This window comes from Anomaloglossus baeobatrachus, chromosome 9 (genome assembly GCF_048569485.1).
Source record: "Anomaloglossus baeobatrachus isolate aAnoBae1 chromosome 9, aAnoBae1.hap1, whole genome shotgun sequence".
NCBI lineage: Eukaryota > Metazoa > Chordata > Amphibia > Anura > Aromobatidae > Anomaloglossus > Anomaloglossus baeobatrachus.
In genome coordinates, this window is record NC_134361.1 from 50523448 (window position 1) to 50544237 (window position 20790).

The following is a 20790-nucleotide window of genomic DNA, read 5'->3' on the forward strand; positions in this document are numbered from 1 at the left end:
ATATCTGAGGAACGGAAAGGCGCTGGAATAAAAGAAAAGCACCACCAAATTCCGGAGAATGGCGGCATTTACACCAGGTTAAAAAAAAAAAAAAAAATTACATATTTATGACAAACGACTGCTACTAAAGACCGGTGCAATGAGCACACATTGTGGTAGCACTAATATCACAGTCCTCAGGTTGAATATGACATCTTGGATTTTGCCTCTTCCCCACGTGGTCCTGTAACTATTCCCACAGGCCTCTGGCATTTCCGCTTCCTACCGCTTCTATGGATGAGCGTTAAGCCGAGGTCACATTGGTGTATAGAATCCGAGGCGATCCGATTCTCTCGCATGTGAAAATCGGAGCACAGGTTTGGAGAAAATGGAGAGATTAATTTCTCCATCGTCTCCATTGTCTGTCTCTGTGTTTATCGGACTGCACTCGGATGACATCAGAGTTTAGTCTGATGTGTCATATTCACCCATAAGACTTGTATGATTGCATGTGAACTGAGACACACTGCCAATTGCCGCATGCTGACTCTGCATGAGAAAAAAAAAAACGCTGGGTACGAGGAAGTACCAAGCAAATTGCAAAAGGAAAGGGAAACCCTGTGTCTAGGCAAGGGGGAAGGTGGTGACCCCTGACCAAAGCTACTTCTAGTCCCTGGGGTCCATCACCACCCTAGATAGGTTCCGCACCTATGCACAGAGCCGGAAACCTGCCCCTAGGCATCCATAGTGCTGGGCCCCAAATAGGAAACGGGTGGGATGAGGTCTTCGTCAACCCCACTGAACACTAAAGAAGACACACAAGGAGGACACATGTGGGAAAAAGTGCATTAGAACTTATCCACAGATGACTCAGGTAGAAGTTCAGAAACATTTCAGCAACGATACCACAGATGACTACAAGCCACCTGCTTGCACTCAGAGCTAGAATGAACTGAATATAACCAGCACCAGTCCAGGGAAAATTAGAGTATTTAAACCCAAGGGGAAATACAGATATTAAAAAGCTGAAGTGAATGGGAGTTCCGATGGGTCTTAAATAGAAAAGGATGAAAACCCAGCAGAGGAGCTACTTAGTACACTAAATACTAACAGCAGGAACAATAGAAAGTCAGGGAGCATTTTGCGCAGCCAAACACTGTACACATCAGATGGTGTTTTTTTGGAGTCTTTAAAGCTAACCTATATGTCTAGCATATTGTAAATACTGGGTTTCTTTAAGTTAATACTGCTTATAGCATATAAGAGTATGAAGAGCTTATTCTTCTTAAAGAGAACTTGTCCCATTAAGGCTGGGGTTACAAGAGTGTATAACATCCGATGCGATAGCTAATGACGAGCGCGAGCAGAGTGTCATTCACAGCGATTCGATTCTCTAGCATGCAAGTATCTAATCACAGGTGCGGAGAAGAAGGAGATATTAATCTCTCCATCTTATTCATTGTCTGTCTCGGCGTAAATAGGACTGCACTGAGATGTCATCCAAGTGCATCCGATGTTTTACATGCACTCATAGACTTGTATGGGTGCGACTGCTCCACTTTTTGAAGGCACTCGCGCAGTATGCTGCAATTGTTTTCTCATGCTTTACATGATAATGTGAGCAAGGCCAAAAATAGGAGTCATCGTTGGGCAGCAGGTATCAGAACAGCAGAGGAAAAATAATTCAGAATAAACTATAAATTCATGTTTGTGATGGCTCTGGGCCAAGGAGTGGGCAATCTTATAACTTAAAGGGAATCTGTAAGCAGGTTTTTGCTTCCTCATCTGAGACCAGGATGATTTAGGCAAAGAGACCCTGAGTTCAATGATGAATCACTTAGATTAGTGGCTGCAGCCATTCTGACACACTGAAAGATTTTAGATTTTGTATGTAGCAGAGCTCTGGGAGCTGACCCCACCCACACTAGGCTTTCAGACCACATTTCGAAAGACAGAAGCTGCTAAATCACAGAGGGGGAGCAGAGTCTGACTACAACTGGCTGCTGAGACCCACTAATGAAAAAGATAACAGGCTTAAGCTAACAATGCAGGTAAAAAAACAAACAAAAAACTGAGATAATAGACACAGGGCTGTAATCTCTGTTTTAACCCTTGTAGCATGCTATCTTCAGGTTAAATTGCAGAAATCTGCTGACAGAGACCCTTTAGTGAGACTTCCATCTTTGAGCATCCTTGCAAAGATAGCAGCCAGTCAGCAGCTAGAGACTACATAACTACCGTATTTTTCGGACTATAAGACGAACTTTTTCCCCCCCAAATGTTGGGGGAAAGTAGGGGGGTGCGTTTTATGGTCTGAATGTGGCTGCGGGGAATGAGGGTGCTGCGGTGGAGCGGGTCATCGGGGGCAGGAGCAGGCTGTAGCAGCCTGCCGTGACCACGTGGGCCCGCTCATTTCATATGCACGCCCATCCTCCCGCTTATCATCTCTTAGCGCTAAAGCCAGCGCTGACAGGTGGGCGGGATGATGGGCGGGGGGATGAGGCGGGGTTCGCGCATAATTAACAGCCGGCCCGCATGATCACCGCTGGCAACTACAGCCTGGAGTGATCATATGCGGCTGTATTCACTGCCCCCCGTGCATCATTATCAGCGCGGGGTGCAGTGAATCAGTGTACTCACCCGTCACCATGTGTGGAGCCGTCCCCCCTGCAGCATCGCGATGTCTTCCTGTCTGTGCTGGTCAGCTGATCTGTGCAGAGAGCGGTGAGCAGAGCGATGACGTCATCGCTGTGCGCGCCGCTAGTGTCCACACAGATCAGCTGACCGGCACAGACAGGAAGACATTGCGATGCTGCAGACAACGGTGACGGCTCCACACAGCGGCGCTGCAGCTGAGACAGAGAGGAAGCTGATTGGTGCTGCAGGGAGTGAGGAAAGGTGAGTATAAATGTTTATTTTTTTTTTCTGTGCCACAGGATACAGGCCATATACCAGGATGGGGGTATTTTATGAGCAAGATGGGGGTATATTATGCGCAGTATGGGGGTATATGAGCAGGATGGGGGGTGTATAGCAGGATGGGGGTATATGGGCAGGATGGATGGGAGTATATGAGCGGGATGGATGGGGGTATATGAGCGGGATGGATGGGGGTATATGAGCGGGATGGATGGGGGTATATGAGCGGGATGGATGGGGGTATATGAGCAGGATGGATGGGGGTATATCAGCAGGAGGGATGCGGGTATATGAGCAGGATGGATGGGGGTATATGAGCAGGATGGATGGGGGTATATGAGCAGGATGGATGGGGGTATATGAGCAGGATGGATGGGGGTATATGAGCAGGATGGATGGGTATATGTGAGCAGGATGGATGGGGGTATATGAGCAGGATGGGGGTATATGAGCAGGATCATATACAAGGCAGGAGGATCGTTACCAGAATGGGGTACCTTAGTAGAGAATTTGGGGACATTACCCCCATAACAGTGTCAGCAGCAGATCCTTGCCCCATAACCGTGTGTCATGACCACATTTTTTGGTTAAAATTTTATTTTCATATTTTCCTCCTCTAAAACCAGGGTGCATCTTATGGTCAGGTGCGTCTTATAGTCCGAAAAATACGGTATATAGTGGGCTGTTCATCTCTTCCTATGCTATAACCACTGCTCATATGGCAGGCGGGGAAATGACATAGCATTATATGGCCCCCATTCAGTTGCCAATTTGGCTTTACCCTAGCAAGAGCCCCTCTTACACAGCCCACCATTGCATTGGCACATATAAATTAGAGTTTTGGATGTCATCAATGGGCCGTCCTCAACACAGGATCTAAAATTGCATGTTTTCGTACAGGAGTAGGTATTTTGCAGGTGGAGCCTCCACTCAACGCCAAGTCAGTGCTCAACTGTAAAATGGTGAAGATGCCCTGTTTTTACTGCAAGGAACCAAATGTTTACACTGTAGGGTATAATTCATGGTGGGTTTCTAAGTGATGCTGTAAATAGGAACAGAAAACTACAAAGAACGTTGGCCTCGTGTTCCCTTTCGGAGGATTTAATGAAGGCTCGTTTAGCGTTCCCTTAGCCGTCTATATCCTGTGAGGTCTTTAAGGCATTTCCTGGCCCAGTGTATATCGCAGTGAAGGATCTGTTTCGGATTGAGTTAATTATCTTCACAGAGATGTCTTGACCAGATCTTCAGCCGGGAGGGGAGGGGAGGGGGGCACATGTTCTCTGCACAACAGATAAATGTCAGCCAACCCACCAACATGCATACACACACAATAAATATAAGGCCATGTGTAAACAGCTAAATCAAGGCAGCAAAAGGTTGAGACAGAGAGACTGATTGCCAGAGAAAGTAAAAATATTCCAAAAATATTCTCTAACTACATAAACAGCAAGATACTCTAAAATGATAGTGTTGGTTCCCTCAAAAATAGTCTGGGTGAAATGTGGAGGAGGATGAGGGAAAGGCCAATCTGCTAAACACCTTTTTCCCCTAAAGTATTTGTACAAGAAACTCCCGTGACAGATGACACGATCAGGGATACTATAAATTCTCCATTAAATGTCACCTGCTTAACCCACCAGGAACTATGGGGCCACCTCAAAAACACTATAGTAGACAAATCCCCAGCCTGGATGGCATACACCCCCAAATACTGAGGGAATTAAGTATGGTGCTAAACAAACCATTATTTTTAATCTTCACAGGATCTATACCACTGGTGGATAGCAAATGTGGTCCCAATATTCAAAAGGGAAAAAAATACTGAGCCTGCGAATTATAGGCCAGCAAGTTTAACCTCTACTGTAGGGAAAATCCTTGAGGGTTTCTTAAGAGATGCTATCCTGAAGTATCAATATGGGTTTATGAAGGACTGGTCTGGTCAAACTAATCTGGTCAGCTTCTATGAGGAGGCAAGTTCCAGACGTGAACAGGGAAATGAAGGGTATGTTGTCTATATGGACTTTTCAAAGGCGTTTGACACAGTGCCACACAAAAGGTTGGTACATAAAATGGGAATAAAGGTATTAGGGGAAAATGTGTGTAACTAGGTTAACAACTGGTTTAGTGTTAGGAAGCATAGGATCGTTATTAATGGAACTCTGACTGGGTCACAGTTAACAGTGAGGAACCACAGGGGTCAGCATTGGACCCTCTTCTTTTTAACATTTATTAATGACTTAGGAGTTGTGCAAGCTGGAGGCTTGTGTTGAGAAATTGCACTTAAAGTTTAATGTAGATGAATGTAAGGTTATGTACTTGGGCAGAGGAAATAAAATTTATAATGTACTATATTGTAAAACACTGGGTAAAATGGTCACTGAAAAAGACTTGGGTGTATGGGTGGACAGGAAACTCAACTATAGTGACCAGAGTCAGGCAGCTGCTGCCAAGGGTAATAAAATAATAGGGTGCATTGGAAAGAAGAAAAGATGCTCATACAGAGGACATAGTTTTGCCTCTATACAAGTCCCAAATACAGCCACACTTAGAATACGGTCTCCAATTTTGGGCTCCGGTATATAAGAAAAGCAGAGATGGACTAGGGCTGTATAAGAAGGATAAAGCTGAACTACAACTGCATAAGAAGGACAGAGTTTAACTAGAGCGGGTGCAGAGAAGAGCAACCAAGATTATTAAGGGAATGGGTGGATTGCAATATCAAGATAGATTACACTGTTCTACATATTTTCAAAATTTGTCAGGTTTAGTTATGAAATCAGCCATTTCTTAATGATTTTGACCTTTTGAATTCAAATGTGACAATGAAAATGTTTAGTTGGCTCTTGTTTCTATGTTAGCAAAGAAGGGCAGTGAGCCCCATAGGGGTGAATGGACCCCATGACGATCGGGAGGGTGCAAGGTTAGGAAAGGGTTAATAGGTTTGCATGGGATGGGGGATGTGTGGGAGTACAGGATTGGTAGTAGGGAGCTGTAAGGGGATTGGGGGGGAGCAAGGAAGGGGTGGGGTGTTGGGAGAGGTATAAGAGAGGGGGGTGTGCTGTTTACCTCCCCTTTCGTCGATTGATCTTTGTGTCCCAGGACTTAGTGCTGCTGCTGCTTCCTGCCATGGCTGCCCTTGCTGAACTCCTGGAGATGGTGCGGGGGGCATCCGAGGTCATGGGAGTGGATGCCCTGAGGCAGCAGCTGGCAGCGGTCTGTGGGGCTGGAGCGGCGCCGCCTGCTGTTCCAGCGCCCGGGCCGTGGCTACGTGCTCGGCGGGCGCGACCGCCGGAGCGCTACTCCCCCAGCTGGAGGGGGAGAATCAGATCAAGGAGCCCCTGCGGGGACCCTCCGGAGCAGCGGCGGAGCCCTCCAACTAACCTAGGGGAGCAGCTGGCCACCGGGAGGAATCCGCGACGGAGATCCCGTGGGTCGGGGGTGGGCGGAGCCTCTGCGAGGCCCACTTCCGGTCCGCGGCCTGCGCAGCACCAGACCGGAGCATGGATGACGGCAGCCCCCAGTGATGTGCCGGCTGGGGGTGGCGCTCGGCGTGCCGGATTGCCGGAGGAGACTCCCTGCAGGCCGCAGGGGAGAGCAACAGGACGGGGGATGGGAGCGGATGTGAGCGGCAAGGTCAGGAGATCGGAGGAGGGGTACGGTGGCCCGCAGGCACAGAGGAGATCGGTAGTCACGGTCCCCCCCGGCGAGGAGCGTGCTGGGGGTGGGTCCCGGCGAGGAGCAAGCTCGGCACGGCCTTCCGGCAGTCGGCTGGGAGGGAGCCCACTGAGGACGACAGGAGAAGGGGCGGCGCAGCAGGATATCACGATTACAGCGGGAAGAGACGGCGGCAGGGCGCCACGGCGGGAGAAAAGGAAGAAGTCAAGCAGGAGTCGCCCGGACGAGCGGGGTGCGGTGACCGTGGGGGTTGACGGCCGCCAGGTGCGGGCTGTCCCCTCGCTGGTCCCCCCCTGAGGATTTCGGCAGCGCATCAGACTCCAGCGAGGAAGAAGGAGCAGCGGCAGGTCGGACGGAGCGGCAGCTGGAAGATCGTGGCACGGCTGTTCCGGCGTCGGCTCAACGGCAGCCTGGTGAGCAGACAACAGAAATGTTACATGCTGTGGGTAGCGCGGGCGAGGGCGGGGGTTCCGTCGCGGGACGCGTTGCGCTGGGGGCGAGTGCGGTCGGGCAGTCTGGTTTACTGGGTCCGGAGTTTTGGGGGCAGCTTTTGGGGGTGTTGCAGGGGTTGTCTGCGGAACGGGTTAGTCGGACTGGGCCTGGGGCTCCGGTGGGGGCGTGGGTGGGCCCCACGGAGGTGGTGCGGACAGAAGCGCCGGTGCGCGATGTTGCTGCGGGGGACACGACCTCGGCGGCAGGTACGGGACAGGAGGCTGGTGGGGCGGCTTCCGTGGGTGCGAGTAAGGAGGCGGAAAAGGAAAAAGAAAAGGAGGATGAGGTAGTGCGTTTGGATGATAGGGCACGGAGTGAAATTTATGTGTGCTTTGAAGGGCAGTTAGGGGTTCATTTGAAAAAGGAGGTGAGGGAAAAGATTTGGAAGGGGGAGTATGTGGAAATTTTTTCCCTGCTTCCCTTGGAAAAGTTTAATTTGGATAAGGTGAAACCTAGTGATACAAAAAAGGAGAAGGAGGATGAGGAAAAACGGCGATATAGGTTGATCCCGAGGACGTTTACCAATTGGTTGCAGGCCTTTGCTATCTTAGCCAGTGTGATCGGGGAAAAGGAGCCGGAGCATTGTTCCGCCCTATTTGGATATATGGACGCGATAGGGGAAGCGTATAGAGTATACGGCGGTTTGGGGTGGTTGAGATATGATGAGCAGTTCCGGCAGCGGAAGGCTCTGCGGCCGGGAGTCCAGTGGGGCCACAAGGATATTTCTTTGTGGATGCGGTTAATGACGGCGCCGGCTCAGCCCTTTCGAGGGGGTGCCGGGAGCCCGGGTGCGAGTGGCGGGTCCTCGGCTGGACAGAAAAAGGGAGCTTGTTGGCAGTATAACGAGGGACAGTGTAAGTTCGGGGCCTCTTGTCGGTTCAGACACGAGTGTTCCGGATGTGGAGGGTCCCACCCTCTGGCCAGGTGCTTCAAGAAAGGCAAAGGAAAGGCGGGGGAGGGGTCTGGAAAAAGGGAGGACGCCAGTGAGGGTAGAGGCGATGCTTCCCTATTTAAGTAGATACCCGGATGTGCGGGCGGCGGAGTTGTTGGAACGTGGTTTTACAGAGGGCTTTCGGATTCCGTTTGAATCTGAGGCGCCGGTGTTTCGCCCGGGAAACTTGCGGTCCGCAAAAGAACATCCGGCGGTGGTGAAGGAAAAGCTGCAGAAGGAGGTGGAGTTGGGGAGGGTGGCGGGCCCATTCCAGGACCCGCCATTCTCTAATTTACGGATTTCCCCCCTTGGGGTGGTACCTAAGAAGGAGCCGAACAAATTTCGGCTCATTCATCATTTATCTTATCCGGCGGGATTGTCGGTGAATGATGGGATATCACCGGAATTGTCGGCGGTATGTTATGTATCGTTCGATAGGGCCTTGGAGCTGGTAAGGGGTAGCGGGGCGGGGGGCCCTGATGGCAAAGGCGGATGTGGAAGCAGCTTTTCGTTTACTCCCGGTGCATCCAGAGAGCTTTCATCTCTTAGGGTGTATGTGGGATGGTGAATACTATGTGGATCGTTGCCTGCCGATGGGCTGTTCCATTTCGTGTGCTTATTTTGAGGCATTCAGTACGTTTGTGGAATGGGTAGTCAAGGAGGTGGCACGAGTCCATTCGGTGATTCACTATTTGGATGACTTCTTTTGCGTGGGTCCGGCGGGCTCTTCGGTTTGCTCCTTGTTGTTGTTTACGTTAGAGCGGATCGCGCGGAGCCTGGGTATTCCGTTGGCAAAAGACGAAACAGAAGGGCCGGTGACGGTATTATGTTTCTTAGGTATCGAAATTGATACACTGGCAATGGAATGCCGGTTGCCGGAGGGAAAGCTGTTGGATTTGAAGGCGTCGGTGCGGTTTTTGTCTCAGGCCAAGAAGGTGCGGTTGCGCGAGTTGCAGTCAGTGCTCGGAAAATTGAATTTCGCTTGTCGCATTATGCCGATGGGGCGGATATTTAATAGGAGACTGGCGAGGGCAACCGCAGGGGTAAAAGCTCCAAATCACTTTGTCAGAGTGACAAAAATGATGAAAGGGGATTTGTTGGTGTGGGAGGAGTTCTTGGACCGGTACAACGGTCGGGGCGGTGTCCAATAGCCAGCTGGAATTGTACACGGATGCGGCTGGGGCGACAGGTTTTGGAGCAATTTTTCAAACGCGCTGGTGCGTGGGAAAGTGGCCGCGGCGGTGGGTGGAAGCAGGTTTGGTGAGGAATTTGGCGCTGTTGGAATTGTTTCCCATTATTGTGGCGGTGGAGTTGTGGGGCCCTGTTTTTGCTGGAAGAAGGGTTTGCATGCATTGTGACAACATGGCGGTGGTGCATTCCATCAACGCACTGTCGGCAAAATTCCCGTAGGTTGTGGGGTATTTAAGGCATCTAGTGTTGCGTTGTTTGGAGTTAAACATTTGCGTGGTGGCTCGGCATGTGCCTGGGATTCGCAACGAGGTGGCTGATGCGCTATCACGGTTTCAGTTTTGCAGGTTCAGGAAGCTGGTGCCGGAAGCGGACGCGGAGGGGGAACCTTGCCCGAACTGGCTGTGGGACCTGGCATCGGTGTAGCTTTTGAGGGAATTCGGAGATCGGTGTCTGAGGCTACTTGGTGCCGATATCAGGCGGTGTGGCAGGAATGGGCAAAGTTGGAAAGTAGGGAGTTCATGGAGTCGGGTTACCAGGGTCGAGTGTTGGGGGTACTGATGTTAATAAGTGGGGATTTTTCGGAAGGCAGGTCTGTTTCGGTGATTGGTTGCAAGTTGGCGGTGTTGACCTTTTTGTTCCAGATGCAAGGGGTTCGGGACGCGACTAAGGATTTTCTGGTGCGACAGGCGATGAAGGGTTTTCGAAAAGGGGCTCAGTCGCGTGACTGTAGGCGGCCGGTGTCATTGCCATTGTTGGTGCGTTTGGTGGGGTGTTTAGGGGAGTTGTGTTCGTCTCCTTATGAGCGGGTGTTGTTCTCGGTAGCTTTTGTACTGGCGTTTTTTGGGGCCTTTCGTATTGGCGAATTGGTCAGCCCGACTAAGCAAGCGATGGGTGGTTTGCTGTTGGGTGATGTGATGCTGGGGGAGGATAGAGTGGAATGTCGGCTTCGTTTTTCTAAGACGGATCAGAGGGGCCGGGGGCGCTTAGTAGTGCTGTACGCTTTACCGGGGCACCAGTTGTGCCCGGTGTTACATGTGTCAGAGTTTTTAAAGGTGCGCGGCGGTTACCCTGGTGTTTTTCTTAGACATACGGACGGATTGGCTTTGTCGCGGTATCAATTCAATGCGGTGCTGAAGATGGCTCTAGCAAGGGTGGGGGAGGAGCCAGGTGAGTACGGGTCTCACTCCTTCCGGATTGGGGCGGCAACGGAGGCCGCCAGGTGGGGCTTGAGTGAGGATTGTATCCGGCGGATTGGGAGGTGGGAGTCTTCCAGGTTCCGTTTGTACATTAGGCCTCACTTGGTCAGGTGATGGTCAGGGGTGGGGGATTCAAGGTTGGTGTTAGATGCCGGTTTGTGGGCAATTTCTTGTGCTGTTGCTGTTTTTATTCGTGGTCTTTGTATTTTATAGGTCCATGCCTTGTGTGGATCCTCGGGCACTCCTATGTGTATTGGGGAGCGTTGCGGGCGGATGTGCGGCGTGACGGTCGGCAGCTCGGAGTGTCGGTGTCGGAAGCTCGAGTAAAGTGGCTCGGAATTCGGGGCATGACCTGGGGTAGGGTGCGCCCTGAGGTGGCTTATTATAGCCGTATGGATCGTGTCCCTGATGTGTTAATTTTGCATGTGGGAGGGAACGATTTGGGAGTAAGGTCGGCGAGGGAATTGAAAAGGGATATAAAGCTGGACCTGTTACATTTGTGGAGGGCGTTCCCGGGCATAGTTATCGTTTGGTCGGACATTATAGCTCGGACGCAGTGGCGTTTTGGGAGGTCGGTGGACCGTATTAATAGGGCTCGGAGCAAGCTGAACCGGGCTATTGGCAGGTTTGTGGCGAGAAATGGTGGGTTGGTGGTGCGGCATAGAGAATTGGAGGAGTCCACGGAGCAGTATCTAAGGAGAGATGGGGTTCACCTGACTGATGTGGGTCTGGATTTATGGATGTTGGGTTTGAGGGATGGCCTAGAGCAAGCACTGGGGGTGTGGGGGGCCCGGGCCAAGTAAGGGTGTCACTTGGCCGGCCTGTGGCGGGGTGATAGGTCCGTCTGAGAGGTTGGGAGTACCGACAGTCGGCTTGTTGGTACGAAGTCGCTCAAGGGGAGTGGCTTCGGAGTGGATGGGAACTTGTGGGCGGAGGTCCCGCAGGTTCTGGGTAGGGGTAATTAACGATGGAACGTTGTTACCCCTCACCTCGGGCCGGGTGGTCACGGCCGAGGTGGTCCTCTGGGCCGGTTTGGAGGTTACGGCCGGGGGGTTAGGAATGATGGTTTGCCTCTCGGACGGATCTATCGGTGTTTCTGGTTATACGGGTATATATATGTATAAGGTTAAGTTTAACAATTGAGTGGCATGTTGGGCCACAAGTTTGGTATACATATATACGGTAAAATAAAACTGTGGCCATTCCTGCAATAAAGTCGTGGTTCTCGTCTTCATTTAGGTAGATATGGTACGGGGGGTGTGTTTTACAGGATAACCTGCTTATCCCTTATAGATGCGTCAAGAGTTTTCCTTTTACTGCTACATATAAATCAATTTCAGTACTTTGAAACATTATTTTTTGCAAATATAAAGATGCAGAATATGTTTTTATGCCAATTTTCTGATATTTTGAAGAAACGTAGTAACAATTCAAATTCCTAAAACCTGTCTAAACACTATTTTGAATTATTAATGGTTACAGAAATTGCACTACAACATTTGATCCTCATTCAGTGACCACTCTTTTACTTGTCTCTTGTCCTCCTGCATCGGATCATCTCGTACAATTGTCCAGAGGGGCCACAATTGTCCAGCAGTAAACAGCAGCATTGATGGATTCCATATTTTTTTATATCTTTTCTCCATATCCGCAATATCTTTGTGAAATATCTCCCTGCGCTCGTCCCTCACTGCTCCGCAGTTTGGTGGAAAAAAAAAAAAGTCTAGATGAGAATGTAAGAAATTAATCTTTAGGGACATATTACAGCCAAGATTCTGATATGTTTTGAGAAGATGTTCCACCAACTCTTCATAGTTATCTGCTCATGTTTCACTAAAATAATGAGTTACCGCTAATGCTACCGATGCTGCATTTCCTTGCACTGTAAAAAACAGAGAAACTCCTCCAATATATGGGGAAGATGCACCCAGGTCCAAATTTTCCATCAAGGCCCTTCGATCCCCAGTTACACCACTGGAGGTCAACCACCTTAAAGTCACCACAGAGGGGCCACAAATGTTAGCCATAATTCAACATGAAACAGCTGTTGATGTGCCTGTTGTAGAAGGTGGTCGTGTCCTCCCCCCCCCCCCAAATACTGAGTTTTATATGTGCTTAGCAGCAATGCTGCAGGAGGATGCGGTTTTCCGAATGTAGCGGAGCTAGAGTTGTGCAGCGGCCGGCACTGCCCAGCGCTGAGGCCTGTTAAAGCCAACTGAATGTTCTGTAGCTGTAATAACATATACATACATTTATACATAGCTGGGAAGCTGGGAGCAAAAGTGTGATAAGTGACAGATGGCCGAGGGTTGGCTAGAGAGATGGGTGTCTAGAGTCAGTTCTGCAGTAGGGTTCCTGGAGTAAAGATATGACCTTGTAATTCGGGTCCGTAAGGTATCCTCCAGGGACCTGGGGCTTACAACTCACCTTAGGACGGGCTTAGAAAAGTCCAGGGATTAGACAGACGTCCAGAGGGAGGGTACCTAGGGACGGGCCGAAGGATATCGAGTGGCTAAAAGCCGTCAGAGGCAGTGAGAGGATCACAGGTAGCCGCAGAGAGAACAACAGGGGGCGAAGGTATAGACCCAGCAGCTGGAGGACTAGGTCCCAGATAGCTGCATAGGCGAAGCCGGAGTACCCTGGTAAAAAGCGGCAGCAGAACCGTATAACTGTGGATATATATAAGAAAATATAATAAACCGTTTACAGTTAATTTGCCAAGTGTTCTCCAGTGTCATGTGATTATCTACTATGTCTATGATGGTGACCAGCTGCAGGGTGCTAGACGCTGCCCTGGAGAGTACAGTAAGGGTTGCACATACTGCCCTAAGTGGTCTACAAGCACTGGCCCTCTCTGACGAAGCAGTGTGGAGCCCTCATGGCCCAACATCCACACCTTCCTTCATGGTCAGATTTCTTTCATGTGGACTGCAAGACGGCATTTAGGTGGCTTGTTTTGGATGAATCAATGACGATTCCACATTTCTCTCTATTAGGACTCCTCTTCAGAGCTTCCACTTAAGTGCTGATGTTGATGCATGCCACAAGATCATCCTCCATGAAGGAGCATTGGAAAAAATCTTTAGCACAGTTGTGAAACAAAAATCTAAACATTGCCCGCTAGGAGATTCCATTGTGGGGAATAGCGCGATCCCCGCCATTTCATGTTAGATCCCACTGTTAGAGCTTGACAGCGTGATCTAACTAGTTAACAGGTGCGGGTGGATTTCCAATCCACCTACACCTGGTAGTTGATCAGATCAGCGAGCCTGCATTAAAAGGACAACCACAAACAATGACGTATAGGTACGTCATAGGTCGTGAAGGGTAGTGCTATATAAGTGAGTAAAATAAATAAATATTTATTTTCAGAAAGCACAAAATTGAGTTTAACAGTTTTCATCTCTAAACCAATTTGGGTATGTGACGCCCCTGAACTAGTCAGGGTGTCACAGGGTACTGCACCCTTTCCTTCTAGTGCAGGACTCAACCCCCCATGGTTCCGGGATCCTAACTATTAGTAGTGCTTTATCAGCATGCAAATCCTAGTCACACCCAGGGCCGGATTATAGGCGGGGCAGACGGGGCTCCCGCCCAGGGGCCCCCACCACAAGAGCTTCTGAGGGGGCCCCCACCACCATCGGTGTGGGCGCCATTTTATTAACGCCGCAGTGTGGTTCAGGACCGCACTGTACCTTTAAAGAATTTCAATCCCGGCCGTCACTTTTCTGTGGGCTGCGTCTGCTAGGATGACGTCACCGCGCACCTGTTGCTGCTTCTAAGTTCCTGCCGTAGAGGAGCTTGTGGGAGGACCGGAGGTCTCAGTGGATCCCGGTAAGTATGAGGTCATTAATCATGGTGCCGGCCGGGCAGGAGGCTGCAGTGAGGAGGGAGCAGGACGCCGCTGATAACACCAGACCGGATTCCATAGTGTCAGCGGCAGCACTGCCCGGGATCAGTGTGAGTTATTGCCGGAGTCTGAACTGCAGCAGATCAGGTCGGGCTGTCAGTGCCGGGTCATCGGCTGCAGCCTCATCCCTCCCCTGCAATAACTCACACTGATCTCCAGCACAGACATCACTACACAGATCCTGCACTGATCACATCTGAGCCTGCAGCACACATTACACTATATGGCCCATATTACATATAGAATATGTTACATCCTGTCCTGTAGGTCCAGGTGTGATCAGTGCAGGGGATTGTATATCTGTGTACATGGTATATCACATCCAGTGTACAGAGCAGTGTGATATACTGTGTACACACATCAGATGGTATATAATAATGTGTATATTCTATAACATCTGGTGTCTGTATCACAGTAAACCCGGTCAAATGCCGGGGGGGCCCACTCGCAGTGGCATGAGTGGCGTAGCGCTAGTAAGGGAGGCCCGGTGCCCGCGCTTCCTCCCCCCGCCGAGGATCACGCTTTCAATTGTATCGGCATCACAGCTGCCGATACAATTGAGAGCAATGATGAGATGGAGCGGCGCGCTCTCTCTCATGATTCTCCTCGCTGTGTCTGTCGGCATTCTGACAGCTCTGCAGCAGAGCGTGGTGACGTGATCACTGCGTGCCTGCTGAGAGGTCAGAGAAAGCGACAGCAGTGGACGCGCTGAGGAGACCGGAGGAGCGGGGGAACGAGGAGAAGTGAGTATGTACAATCACTGTGGCCAGACGACCATGGGGGTGCATTAAATGATATGGCGGCTGTATACTACATGAGGGTGCCTAATGCTATCTGGTTCTGCACTGTGCTATATAGGGGCTGTATACTACATGAAGGTTCCTAATGCTATCTGGTCTGCATTGTGCTATATAGGGGCTGTGAACTACGTGAGTGTCTAATGCTATCTGGTTCTGCACTGTGCTATATACGGGCTGTACACTATATGAGGATGCCTAATGCTATCTGGGTTTGCTTTTTGCTATATACGGGCTGTATACTACGTGAGGATGCCTAATGCTATCTGGCTCTGCACTGTGCTATATAGGGGCTGTGTACTATGTGAAGGTGCTTAATATTATTTGGTCTACTCTGTGCTATATAGGGGCTGTGTACTATGTGAGGATGCCTAATGCTATCTGGGTCTGCACTGTGCTATATAGGGGCTGTGTACTACATGAGGGTGCCTAATGCTATATGGGTGTGCATTGTACTATATGGGGGGCTGCATAGTGCCATATGGGGGCTGCATAGTGCCATAAGGGGGCTGCATAGTGCCATAAGGGGGCTGCATAGTGCCATAAGGGGGCTGCATAGTGCCATAAGGGGGCTGCATAGTGCCATATGGGGGCTGCATAATGCCATATGGGGGCTGCATAGTGCTACATGGGGGCTGCATAATACTATATGGAGGACTATGGGAGCTTCATAACACTATATGGAGGAATATGGGGGCTGCATAATACTATACCCCCAGAGTTGTATGTCCTCTACACCCCAGAGCTGTATATCCCCAGAGCTGCATGTCATCCCCCCACCTCAGAGCTCTTTGTCCCCCCCACCTCAGAGCCACTGCCCCCCTCTAGAGCTGTATGCCCCCCATTGCTATGTACCCCTTTCCTCAGTAATATGGATGTCCCCAGTAATGTGTATGTCCCCAGCCTCTCTTGTGATGTATATACAGCAGTGTTAGTGTTCTCTATGTGCGGCCATGTCTGTTAGTGTCAGCCACCAATCAGCGTGGAACAGACACATGCCCAGGAGGAGTTGGATGGAGACAAGCGGGGAGGTGAATGAGGCTGTTGCCGGCTTCCCAATATTAAAAATTAGATAAAAATATAAAAATGTGTCTGTGTGCATGTGTGATGCGTATCTATGTGTCATCTATGTATGTCGGTGTGTATGACTGTGTCTAGATTTATGTCTGTTTATATGTGTTTTTGTGAATTTGTCTTTAAATATATACTGTATGTGTACGTATGCCTGTATGTGTATGTACAGTATCTGTGCATGTCTATGTGTGGATGGGGCCCACTGAGACTCTTTCGCCCAGGACCTACAAAAACATGGAGCCGGCCCTGCGTGTACCAGTCATGTATTCTCCTGTACACTGTACAGGGGCGTACCTTTGGGGGGCATGAGGCATATCTGCCCCTGCACAGCAATCAGGGGGGCACCATTGGAAAATGTGAGGCAGCAGTATGGTGGGAGAAAATTGTAAGTGGACAGTATTGAGAAAGAAAAAAGAAAAGTGTGAGGGGCATAGAATGGAGACTGGGTAGTGGGGGAGGGGGGATAAGCAGTATAGAGAAGGGGCAGTATGGTGGCCAGTGTGAGGGCACAGTATGCTGAGCTGGGGGAATGTGAGACTGAGGTGCAGTATAGAGAAGGAGCAGTATGGTGGCCAGTGTGAGGGCACAGTATGGAGGGCACAGTATGCTGAGGAGGGGGAATGTGAGACTGAGGTACAGTATAGAGAAGGAGCAGTATGGTGGCCAGTGTGAGGGCACAGTATGGAGGGCACAGTATGCTGAGGAGGGGGAATGTGAGACTGAGGTACAGTATAGAGAAGGAGCAGTATGGTGGCCAGTGTGAGGGCACAGTATGGAGGGCACAGTATGCTGAGGAGGGGGAATGTGAGACTGAGGTACAGTATAGAGAAGGAGCAGTATGGTGGCCAGTGTGAGGGCACAGTATGGAGGGCACAGTATGCTGAGGAGGGGGAATGTGAGACTGAGGTACAGTATAGAGAAGGAGCAGTATGGTGGCCAGTGTGAGGGCACAGTATGGAGGGCACAGTATGCTGAGGAGGGGGAATGTGAGACTGAGGTACAGTATAGAGAAGGAGCAGTATGGTGGCCAGTGTGAGGGCACAGTATGGAGGGCACAGTATGCTGAGGAGGGGGAATGTGAGACTGAGGTACAGTATAGAGAAGGAGCAGTATGGTGGCCAGTGTGAGGGCACAGTATGCTGAGCTGGGGGAATGTGAGACTGAGGTGCAGTATAGAGAAGGAGCAGTATGGTGGCCAGTGTGAGGGCACAGTATGCTGAGCTGGGGGAATGTGAGACTGAGGTGCAGTATAGAGAAGGAGCAGCATGGTGGCCAGTGTGAGGGCACAGTATGGAGGGCACAGTATGCTGAGGAGGGGGAATGTGAGACTGAGGTACAGTATAGTGACTGTATAGTGAAGGAGGTAGGCAGTATAGAGAAGGGGCAGCATGGTGGCCCGTGTGAGGGCACAGTATGGAGGACACAGTATGCTGTGGAGGGGAATGTAAGACTGAGGTGCAGTATGGTGACTGGATAGTGAAGGAGGTAGGCAGTATAGAGAAGGGGCAGCATGGTGGCCAGTGTGAGGGCACAGTATGGAGGGCACAGGATGCTGAGAAGGGGGAAAGTGAGACGGAGATACAGTATAGTGACTGGATAATGAAGCAGGTAGGCAGCATAGAGAAGGGGCAGCATGGTGGCCAGTCTGAGGACACAGTATACTGAAGAGGGGGAATGTGAGACTGAGGTGCAGTATGGTGACTGGATAGTGAAGGAGGTAGGCAGTATAGAGAAGGGGCAGCATGGTGGCCAGTGTGAGGACACAGTATGGAGGTCACAGTATGCTGAGGAGGGGGAATGTGAGACTGAGGTGCAGTATGGTGACTGGATAGTGAAGGAGGTAGGCAGTATAGAGAAGGAGCAGCATGGTGGCCAGTGTGAGGGCACAGTATGGAGGACACAGTATGCTGCGGAGGGGAATGCAAGACTAAGGTGCAGTATAGTGACTGGATAGTGAAGGAGGTAGGCAGTATAGAGAAGGGGCAGCATGGGGGCCAGTGTGAGGGCACAGTATGCTGAGGAGGGGGAATGTGAGACTGAGGTGCAGTATTTATATCTAAATGCTACAGTTCGTGCTCTACTGTTATGGTTAAAATGTTAACGTTATTGGGCCCCCACCAGATTTTCTGCCCAGGGGCCCCCACCAACCTTAATCCGGCCCTGGTCACACTTCACACCACACCCTGTCAGGCACCCCAGTGGGTGGTCTAGCTGGAACAGGGCTACCCGCCTAGGGGTCAGACAGACTGGTGGAAGGGGCAGAGTCAGAGTAGTGGTAGCCCTCAGAGAGTGAGGAGCTAGAGCAGGGGTGGGCAATTAATTTTCCCATGGGGCCGCATGAGAAATTGGGATTGGTTTAGAGGGCCGGACTAATATAATTACCTCAGTTCTACCCAATATACTACATCACTACACCCCCTCCATATACTACACCTGTAATAAACTACATCACTACACCCCCATATACTACACCTGTATTATACTACACTCCCTCCATATACCTGTAATATACTACACCCCCATATACACCTGTATTATACTACACCACTATATAATACACCTCCGATATACTACATCATTACACCCCTATATACTACACCTGTAATCTACTACACCTCCATATAGCACACCTGTAATCTACTACACCTCCATATAGCACACCTGTAATCTACTACACCTCCATATAGCACACCTGTAATCTACTACACCTCCATATAGCACACCTGTAATCTACTACACCTCCATATAGCACACCTGTAATCTACTACACCTCCATATAGCACACCTGTAATCTACTACACCTCCATATAGCACACCTGTAATCTACTACGCCTCCATATAGCACACCTGTAATATACTACACCTCCATATAGCACACCTGTAATCTACTACGCCTCCATATAGCACACCTGTAATATACTACACCCCTATATAGCACACCTGTAATATACTACACCTCCATATAGCACACCTGTAATATACTACACCTCCATATAGCACACCTGTAATATACTACATCTCCATATAGCACACCTGTAATATACTACATCACTATACCCCTATATAGCACACCTGTAATATACTACATCTCCATATAGCACACCTGTAATATACTACATCTCCATATAGCACACCTGTAATATACTACACCCCTATATAGCACACCTGTAATATACTACACCTCCATATAGTACACCTGTAATATACTACACCTCCATATAGTACACCTGTAATATACTACACCTCCATATAGCACACCTGTAATATACTACACCTCCATATAGCACACCTGTAATATACTACACCTCCATATAGCACACCTGTAATATACTACATCACTATACCCCCATATACTACACCACTAGCCTGCACCCCCATATCACACACACTACACCCCATACAGCCTGCACCCCCATATCACACACACTACACCCCCATATGTCACACACCATGCCCACATATCTCACCCTGCCTGTACACCAACTTACCCCTCTCAAACACTCTGCACCCGTTCACATCCTTCTGTCAGTCTTCAGCCCTCATATGCCACTCACCCTGCAACTCCATCTTCCCTCATATGCACTCACCCTGCAGCCCCCCTCCCCCTCATGTCCCCTCTTTTCTCATTACCAGTCATCATGTGTCCACATCTCCTTCAGCATTCAGCATGTCTTGCTTTCTGCCCGGCATCCTGTGTCTCCTCCCACACAGTCACATGGGCGTGACATCATCGCAGGTCCTGCAAGATTAATTACTCGGTCTGTTGTGCTGCTTCTTCTCCTGCAGGGCGGGCGGGAACTTTTGAAATGACACACGCAGCGCAGTACTGACAACGTCAGAGCGCGCGTGTGTCACTGACAATTAGTGCCGGCAGGGAACAGAGGAAAGACTCCTGCGTTCCGCTGCCTGCACTGACTGTGCGGACCTGCACAGGATCTCTCCGTGCTCGGCACGCTGCAGCCCGGCTCCACTGTATCGGCTGAAGACGGGCGGGCCGGTCACAGAGAGCAGGCGGGCCGGATGTGGCCCGCGGGCCGCTACTTGCCCAGGTCTGAGCTAGAGGGTGGTGTTGGAGCTCCCTGGGAGACGTTGGCTAGGTCGCAGATGGTGGTCTGGGACCAAAGGAGTCGGAGAACCGGGCGCAGGGTATTGGAGAAAGGTGCCAGGCTTAGTTTTGGGGAAAGGTTGGCACTGGAGTATCTAGTAACCGAACCGTTACCGAGCACGGCGAGGTACTGGACCCTAGATCAGGGAGTAACTTCACGCAACCTGATAATTAACCTGTGGAGGATAGACTCTTTATGAACTTTCCCCAAGAGCTTAGAGATCGAAGGCATCAACACAACGAGGGGGATAGGGCTTTCCAGCTTATGTGGCCCACTAAAATCCCAAGTGTCAGCCATCGAGAGCACAGCTTCCTTACTTAACAGTGGGGAGCGGGACCCCGAAAGCTTCAAGCATAGAGGTCACTCAGAACATCTAAAATACAGTGCATGGAGGCAAGGTACAGACCATCAGCAATACCAAAGGGAGCGGACTCCCGGACGAGCTCCCCTGAAGTGGCAGTGGCACCCAGAGACTTGGTTTACCTTTGTGTCAGAGTCTGCTTTGCGGTCACATCACTAT

General features: G+C 50.2%; 1 protein-coding gene across 4 annotated transcripts in view; it reads right to left on the reverse strand.

The window, feature by feature from the left end:
• Positions 1-20790, reverse strand: part of LPAR4 (lysophosphatidic acid receptor 4) — an 83983-nt gene that overhangs the window by 14791 nt on the left and 48402 nt on the right. The window contains exon 1 of one of the 4 annotated variants that reach the window (XM_075323705.1): positions 19795-19815. The exons of the other annotated variants lie outside the window; for them this stretch is intronic. The gene's annotated coding sequence lies outside the window, so the exon portion shown is untranslated. Of the gene's footprint in view, positions 1-19794; positions 19816-20790 lie in introns of those variants that run through there. 4 annotated transcript variants of the gene reach the window in all.